General features: G+C 42.6%; 1 pseudogene; it reads right to left on the bottom strand.

Moving 5' to 3' along the window:
- Positions 1 to 1,969: 1,969 nt before the first annotated feature.
- Positions 1,970 to 4,773, bottom strand: LOC105709162 (echinoderm microtubule-associated protein-like 4; annotated as a pseudogene).
- Positions 4,774 to 8,821: the final 4,048 nt, after the last annotated feature.

Below are 8,821 nucleotides of genomic sequence, written 5' to 3' on the forward strand. Positions count from 1 at the left end.
ATCCGAAGTTTCTAAACATGATTTGACCAAAAAAAAAAAAAGTATCAAAATAATGCAAGGTAAAGAAATCAGAACAAAATACTTTTTTATAATCAAAGTATAAACAAATACATACAGGAAATACATATTTGTCAGTAATTACTCTTAAAGTAGGAAACATGTACTTAAAACCATAGCTAGCCAACAGAACTTCAAAGGAAAAAAAGCCTTTCCAATTCATAATAATACATGCATTGCCCAAATAGTGGGATAGCCACATTAGACTTACAAGACTTATAGCAACTCCACCAGAAAAAAAATTGCTACATAGCAAGTCTGTTAAGTATGCTGTTAATAAAAAAAATGCTGTGACTGTTATCCACACTTCTGTGAAAAAGGAATTTGCAATTTGCTGAATATCTTATCCCTTATATAATTTGTATAAAAATTGCAACAAAACCAATAAATTTCAGGCACTAATTCAATCATCTAAACTTACTGTATCTATATTTCTCCTATTACTGAGGAAACAAATTATGATGAAGGCTTAGCTGAAATTAGCCAGGTGATTATTACAGTTTAGTTTTAAAGGCATGTGGTTTTTTTTTCCTTCCATTCACTTCAATCTCAAAGATTTGAGAATGCTTAGGCTAGTTACGGACTCCTCAGAGGAATCTATCATTTCTGAGTATTGAAGGTTTTATTATACATTGAAAGCTCTTTAACAAACCAATGCTCTCTTAGTTCTAGGATAAACCAGATTTGCACACAAGAAATTAAGGGACTGTTCCTTATGATGACTTGGAAAGGCAGCACTTCTATGATAAACTAAGAGCACATCCGGGCATCTACCGGGAGTGTAAGAAAATGGCATCATAGGGCCGGGCGCGGTGGCTCACGCCTGTAATCCCAGCACTTTGGGAGGCCGAGGCGGGTGGATCACGAGGTCAAGAGATCGAGACCATCCTGGTCAACATGGTGAAACCCCGTCTCTACTAAAAATACAAAAAATTAGCTGGGCATGGTGGCGCGTGCCTGTAATCCCAGCTACTCAGGAGGCTGAGGCAGGAGAATTGCCTGAACCCAGGAGGCGGAGGTTGCGGTGAGCCGAGATCGCGCCATTGCACTCCAGCCTGGGTAACAAGAGCGAAACTTCGTCTCAAAAAAAAAAAGAAAACGGCATAATGTTTTAAGAAGGCATCACCATTGGCAAAACTGAAGTTTTTCTTAATTAAGAAGTGTGCATTACACATTTGGGGTGAGAGGATATCTCAAAAAGAGTACTTTTTTTTCTGGTTTCTTTTTCTGGAAAAAAAAAAAGTAGTACAGTCTGAGCCAGTAGATGATAACAGTGTTTGTGATGCCTCTGGCTGTTCCTGAAGAACACGTGTTCAGGTAACAAGGGGGTTGATTCTCCAGATCAATGCCACCGCTGTTCTTGTTTCCAGTACTTCTAACACACCACGTACACACACAGTAACTCCTGAGACATCATTAATGATTTAGTCTTCCAGTATTCAGTTTGGTTAATTTTCAATAAACACCAAACTAAACCTTTAAGTTGGCTGTACTTGAGAGACTGAAAATAAGACTGTTGAAGAAAAATCACAGTTTTGATTGGAAACCAAAATCTCGCCGAGCACGGTGACTCACGCCTGTAATCCCAGCACTTTGGGAGGCCGAGGCTGGCAGATCACAAGGTCAAGAGATCGAGACCATCCTGGCCAACATGGTGAAACCTCGTCTCTACTAAAAATACAAAATGTATCTGGGCGTGGTGGCGTGTGCCTGTAGTCCCAGCTACTCTGGAGGCTGTGGCAGGAGAATTGCTTGAACCTGGGAGGCGGAGGTTGCAGTGAGCTGAGATTGTGCCACTGCACTCCAGTCTGGCGCCTTGCGACAGAGTAAAACTCTGTCTCAAAAAAAAAAAAAAAAAAAAAAGGAAACCAAAATCTCAATCCACAGTGATTCTCCATCACTGCCCATCCTGTTATCTGAACTTTATCACAAAATCATATGCAGCTGAAGGAAAAGAGAATCTTAAGAGTGGTAGGACAAGGGTGCAGTGTCCTGTCCTAACAAGGACAAGGGTGGCTTCACCCTGCTCCTTGCTTATCTCATTGGATGGCTCTTCATAAAGAGGCTCACTGCCCCCTTCACTCTCCTCCTCACTGTGGTCTTTACTTGGCTCCACCGTTTGTTCCAGGCTGTTCTCCAGAAGTGTGGGAGAACTGCTTATTCAACTTTCCTCTTCAGCTGTCTTATTTAAGGGCTGAGAAGGAGGTGGTGTGGGAGTATTAAATTGGATGGCACTTTCAGTGGAAGAGACGCGGGTTTTGGTTAGAGTAGTATCTGCTACAGTCTCATTCTGAGGCAAAGATAACTTTTCCACAAGTTTCCACTGAATGATGCTCATGTCTTTTCACCAGTTGATATCAGGTGACTGTCATTGTGAGTAAAACTGGCATTGGTGACATGGCTGCTGTGGGCACCGTACTTGTGACTGGCAGCCTCTGCTTTGGAGCAGGGATACTGAAACAGTTGGACTTTACAAAAGTCATCGGCAACAGCTATCACCTTTCTATTGTGTGATCACACGAGTGCATTGATATCTGTCCCATCAGATCCTTCTGGCCAGACGCCAAAGGCTTGAAATCCTAGCACACAGGTGTATGTCATCCAATCCATGTCCTTACAATCTAACCAATTTCTGATTCGTTTGCAGCCATTTGGAATGTCCCAGTACAATATTTCATAGTCTCTAGAGTTAGACATTATATACTTGTTGTCTGGGACCTGTCAAGGTGTGTGATGTAGCTGGAATGTCCAGTGCACCTTCCATATCTGCTCTATTTTTTTCCATTTTCTGGGACTATATAGAGGTAAATAAAGTTGTCATGAGATCCTACAGCCAGGAAGGTACCATTTATTGAGTAGCGCATTACGGAGAGGTGTTCATTCCGGTCTGTGTGGATAGAAACTAGATCTCTAGTTTCTGCATCCAGAACAAACCAACTGCCTGAGTGTGTTCCTATGGCCACCACTGTGCCGCTGGGATGAAAATCTACACGATGTCCTGGCTCATCTACCAGCCTGGTCCATTCCAGCCTGTGTCCCATTGAGTTCCAAAGGCAGATCTGTCTGTCCTGAGCACATGCCAAGAGCAAATCTTTGAAGAGATGTGTGGCAAGACCCCAAAGCTCATCTGTATGAGCTTGTACTTCTATTTGGAAGCCATCATTAAATATCCCCCTTAAAATAAAGTTTCTTGATGTGCCTACTAAAAATCGATCTGCCTCTCCTGCTACATCTCTGTACCACACTGATCAGGAACCTCTATTTCTCTTTCAGATTCAGATCATGATCCCACAGAATTATTTTTCTGTCTTTCGCTCCTCCAGTTAATAACATCCCATTTCTCAGCTGATAAAGTGTGAACACATGGCCATTGTAGCTTTGATTTGTTTGCTGATTTGATATACACCTTTAGGACCTCTCCCAGGTGTGGGCTCTAAAGTAGTTTTGTTCCATATAATCATGACTCCACCCGGGTCTCCAGTAAGAACATCTCTATTCCCCAAGAATGCTAAACACTGCACAAATTTTGGCTTTTCATATTTCCCCAAAATTCCTTGTTTTCTTGTTAGTGAATTGCCACTCCAGGTCCAGAAGAAAATAGGAGATTTACCGCGTGTTATTATGGTATTCCCATCTGTTGGGTGAAACTCTACAGCCAAAACAACTTCATTTGTTGTCTTTATTTCTGCTCCTTTTGCTTTTTTCTGCTAGTCCCATACAGTAAGCATATACTCATTGGAGTCATCAATAACGCATAAATGAACACGTGAATCTGCTTTTGAAAAATCCAGGCATCCTACTCCATGCTCAAAAGTGCCAAGTCCATTAATCTGCAGTGTGGATAAGTAACAGAATCCCACACTCTGACATGGCGTTGTAGAGGCATTCTGTCTTTATCCATGCGAGCTATCTGTCCAGTTGCAATCCTGATTTTGTCAGGATGGATAGCAAGGCATTTCACAGTCCGTATGACTCAGGTAGTGTTGCTGAGTTCTCTCCTGATAATTAAATAGTACTACGATTGATGCAATGAAATAACTATTTCCCTGTTTGGAAGAAGGTAAACATTAGCCCTACAGTCCTTTTCTCATAACTATATGCCCAGTTCAGTTTGAGCTTCTCAGGAGGCAGTTCTGTTCTAATGTCATCATAGTTGTCAACATCAGAAGGAGTGAACATGGTAATTGGCCAACCTCGCATAAACATTTTAATATATTCTCCCTCCTGGTTGATGATGACATCTTTATGCTTATCTGCATTTTTGGTAACTTTTGGTATTAATTTGGGTGTTGAAGGTATTTTCGACTATTTATTACAGCTATTATCTGAATTTTCCCATGAATTATGTGAATTTTCAGCTGGTGATGGTCGTTTCATGCTTTTAGCAGCAGATGAAAGAGTTTCTTTTCCTGCAATTGAGACAGCACTGGTGTAACTTGGTTTTCTGTTTGCACAACTTCCATTGGTCATACAGGACATGGGAATAGCTGCTCGAGGGCTTTGCTGGCCGTTACTGGAGACTGATTTTTTCACTGAGGCCACATGATCGTCAGAGATTGCAACACGCCTCAAAACATCAGCCAAAGCTGCCTTTAGCACAGTAATTTCATCTTCTTGTTGCTGAACTCCTGACTCAAGAGCTGACAGGAGATCTTGAACATCAGAAGTACTTGCAGCAGAAATATTATCATCGAGGCTGCCGGCGAAACCGTCCATCTTGCAGGGAAAGCGCCAGGCGCCGGGCTCAGTCGGGCAGACACTTCATCCAGTGGAACCACAGAGTGGCAGACGCTGGGCCTGAGCGCTCGCTGTCTAGGTCACTGGGCTCGGCTCCCGGCTCGGCTCCGGCTCCTGCCTCCGTCGTCTGTCCCTCCGCTTTGGGGTAGTCAGCCGCCGCCTGGGCCACTTCCCCGTCAGGTTGAGAGACGCGCCGCTCTCCCATTTTCTTTTCTGAGTGTATCTTCTGTACTGGGGCCTGGAAGATTTGACTCATAGCCCTCACTTTCCGTCTTCTATCCCTGCATGGAAAAGCTTGGTCTAATTGCATCAGGGTTCTGCTTTCTAGTTCCATTGAATACTTTGAAAAGTCCTTTTCTTTTTTCTTTTTTTTCCAACTGTAACTTTGCTGAGGAGTCTGGTGCGGCTCCTTCTGAGGTTGTAATACAGTTTGTCCCCTAAAAAGCTTGTTTCCAGAGTCGTCCTCAACTGTGTTATCTGGATTCTCAAACTCACTCGGGCAGCTCAGGTGATCTGCCCGCCTCAGCCACGCGAAGTGCTGGAATTACAGGCGTGAGCCACCGCGCACAGCCAACACATGGCATTTGAACATGAGAAAACAGATGTAGCTGGCGCAGTGGTTCACACCTGTAATCCCAGCACTTTGGGAGGTCAAAGCGGGCAGATCACTTGAGGCCAGGAGTTCGAGACCAGCCTGGCCAACATAGTGAAACCCTGTCTGTACTAAAAGTAGAAAAATTAGGCAGGTGTGGTAGCACACGCTTCAGCTACTTGGGAGGCTGAGGCACAAGAATCGCTTGAACCTGGGAGGTGGAGGCTGCAGTGTGCCAAGATCATGTCACTACATTCCAGCGTGGGCAACAGAGAGAGACTCTGTCTCTAAACAACAACAACAACAACAAACAAATGTAGAGAACCAAGGACCTAATTGAAGGTATATTTAAATTTTAATTTCAAAACTATTCCACCAAATGTACAATAGAACAGCAAATGTGGCAGTTTGGCAGCTCCTCTAAAACATAATCAGATTTTATATGATCCAGCAATTCTACTACTATGAATATAATGAAGAAAATTGAAAACATATGTTCACACAAACTCTATCGCATAAATCTTCATAGCAGCATTATTCATAAATGTCAAATATTACAAACAAACCAAACTATTCACAAGTTAATTTCCATTATGAATGAAAATACATAATTATCCATTCATAGATTAATTTCCATTATGAATAATTGTGAATGGATAATTTTATATTTCCTATGAATGGACATAGTGGTATATCCATCTATGTTATCTATCTGTCTCCTGCCTTCACAGGACCCACTTGAAACCAAATATACTCCCTAAATTATTGTCCCAGGTGACAGCACTGTGATTCTGAGGGGTGGGGGATGAAAGAGGATGTACAGAGTCAGGTAACCAGGCTGGGGTTCCCAGGTGTCCCTGAGTAGGGTATAGCAGAACCCAGAGACATGGTATAGGGTGGGACACCAGAGCTTGATGGTGGATTGATGGAGAGCAAAGGAATGAGGGAAATCAGAGATGTCTTTTTGATTTTCTGCTTTGGATATTAGGCTAATGGAGGTTCCATTGATAGAGGTAGAGGAGACTGGAGGAGAAGCAGGTTCCTGCCTTCAGAGCTGGAGAGAAACCACGGCTCCTGTTTGTGTCCAATGAATGTGGAGATGCCAGCTAGAAATGCAAGGGGAAGCCTTCAGCAGACAGTCACACACAGAAAACTGGGGGTCAGGAAATAAGCCATGCTGCAGAAACATTTTGAATAATTATTCTAAGGTGTCTTAAATAGTGCTAAGGAGAAATGATGTCAGCAAGTGAGAAACATGAACAGGATAAGAACGCCATCCAGACAACTTGTAAGACAAGTGCAAATGGACAAATACTGAAACTCAGTAGTAATCAGAGGAAATGGATCAATCAAATAAATATTTCCTCCATCAGATAGATAAAAAGTAAAAAGACACTTAAGGTCCAGCTTTCAATAATTGAGAGGAAAGTGACACACTGTCACCGGAAATGTTAGTAGATTCACACTTTCTTTTTCACACTTTTTCAAAATTAAAGTAAAAATATGTGTAATATTGCAAAATACTTATTTGGCCTTTGATTTCTTTTACTGGCATGTAACTCCTAAAGGCTCTAGAATTTCAAAAGTGATGTCCTTTGTATGCTCATGAGGTGATGGGCTGCCTCCTGCCCTTAGGTAGCTTCAGGATGGAGGCTGGTCACTGAAAAGACCAAGACAGAGTTATCAGTTGGGGACATCAGCCCCACTCTGAAACCTTTGTGGGGTCAGAGGGGCTGAAAGTTAAGCTGATCATCAATGGTCAATGGTTTAATCAATCAGGCCTACATAATGAAGGGCCCATAAAATCCAACAGGAAAGAGTTTGGAGAGTTTCCCCACAGCTGAACATGTGACAGTTCCTGGAGGGTGCACCCAGGGAGGGTATGTCAGCACCACGTCCCTTCCCTTTTACCTCGTCCCATACATTTCTTCATCTGTATCCTTTGTAGTTTTTTTTTTGAGACGGGGTCTTGCTCTGTTGCGCAGGCTGGAGTGCAGTGTTGCGACTCACTACAACCTCTGCCTCCCAGGTTCAAATAATTCTCCTGCCTCAGCCTCCTGAGTAGCTGGGATTACAGGCATACGCCACCATGCCAAGCTAAGTTTTGTATTTTTAGTAGAGATGGTGTTTCATCATGTTGGCCAGGATGATCTGGAACTCCTGCCCTCAGGTGATCTGCTCACCTCGGCCTCTCAAAGTGCTGGAATTACAGGCATGAGCCACTGCACCCAGCCCTTTGTAGTATTCTTAACATAAACTAGTAAGCATAAGTGTTTTCCTGAGTTCTGTGCACTACTCTAGGAAATTAATCCAACAAAAAGAGGGGGTCCTGAGAACCTTGATTTGCACTCTGTCAGAAATCGTAAGGACAAATAAAATTACTGAAGGCTTGAGTTTGGCATAGGAAGTGGGGGCAACCTTGTTGGAATGCGGCCTCAATCTGTGGGATCTGACACTATCTCCAGGTAGATCATTTAGGAATTAAATTCAAGGGCACACAAATGTGTCCAGGCCAGAACTGATTTCTCACTTGGTGAGTGAGGGGACAAACTCCACACGTTTTTGTTAAGGAAGTCTTCTGTGTTGATTGTTTTGGGGTGAGAGCAAGGGAAATACAGTTTGTTTGTTTTTTTTACTCAGAATATGCAGGGATTAGGAAAATTACTATCGATATGCAACATGACATTGCCTTTTAATACAGCAATGTGTCAGGGTTTCTCAAAAGAAACCACAAGCACATTTGACTCAGTAATTCTGTTTCTGGGACCTACAAAATTATTACAGAAAGAGCTGCATAATTATTTAGTAACAGGAGATTGATTAAGTCATAGTGCAGGATGTCTCACAGGAATTTCTGAAATAAGACAGAATTATGTAGGATGAAATTACAACCGTAACATGATTGGGAACCTTGAGTGAGACACTTGATTTAATCTTATTCTTCTTATTTTAATCTAATATCCTTCCGTATTATCATCATTTCATGCACAACAGCATTGTTGTATTTTAACAACCCCTACGATTCTTTTTTTTTTTTTTTTTTTTAAGATAGAGTCTCACTTTGTCACCCAAGCTAGAGTGCAGTGGGGGGCTCTCAAATCACTGCAACCTCCGCCTCTGAGGTTCAGGCAATTCTCCTGCCTCAGCCTCCCAAGTAGCTGGGATCACAGGCATGTGCCACCATGCCCAGCTAATTTTTATATTTTTAGTAGAGATGGGGTTTCACCATGTTGTCCAGGCTGGTCTCAAACTCCTGACTTCAAGCAATCTGCTCACCTTGGCCTCCCAAAGTGCTGGGATTACAGGCATGAGCCACTGCATGCAGCCTGTATGACTGTTTTTAAGAGCTTCACGAGATGCAGTGGTTACACAGTGATTTCCCTGAGCCTTTACAGTATGTCCTCATTTACTTTTAACAGCAAGTTAAACATTGTG

Source organism: Aotus nancymaae, unplaced genomic scaffold, assembly GCF_030222135.1.
Source record: "Aotus nancymaae isolate 86718 unplaced genomic scaffold, 86718_ANA_hifiasm-v0.15.2.pri h1tg000033l, whole genome shotgun sequence".
Lineage (NCBI taxonomy): Eukaryota > Metazoa > Chordata > Mammalia > Primates > Aotidae > Aotus > Aotus nancymaae.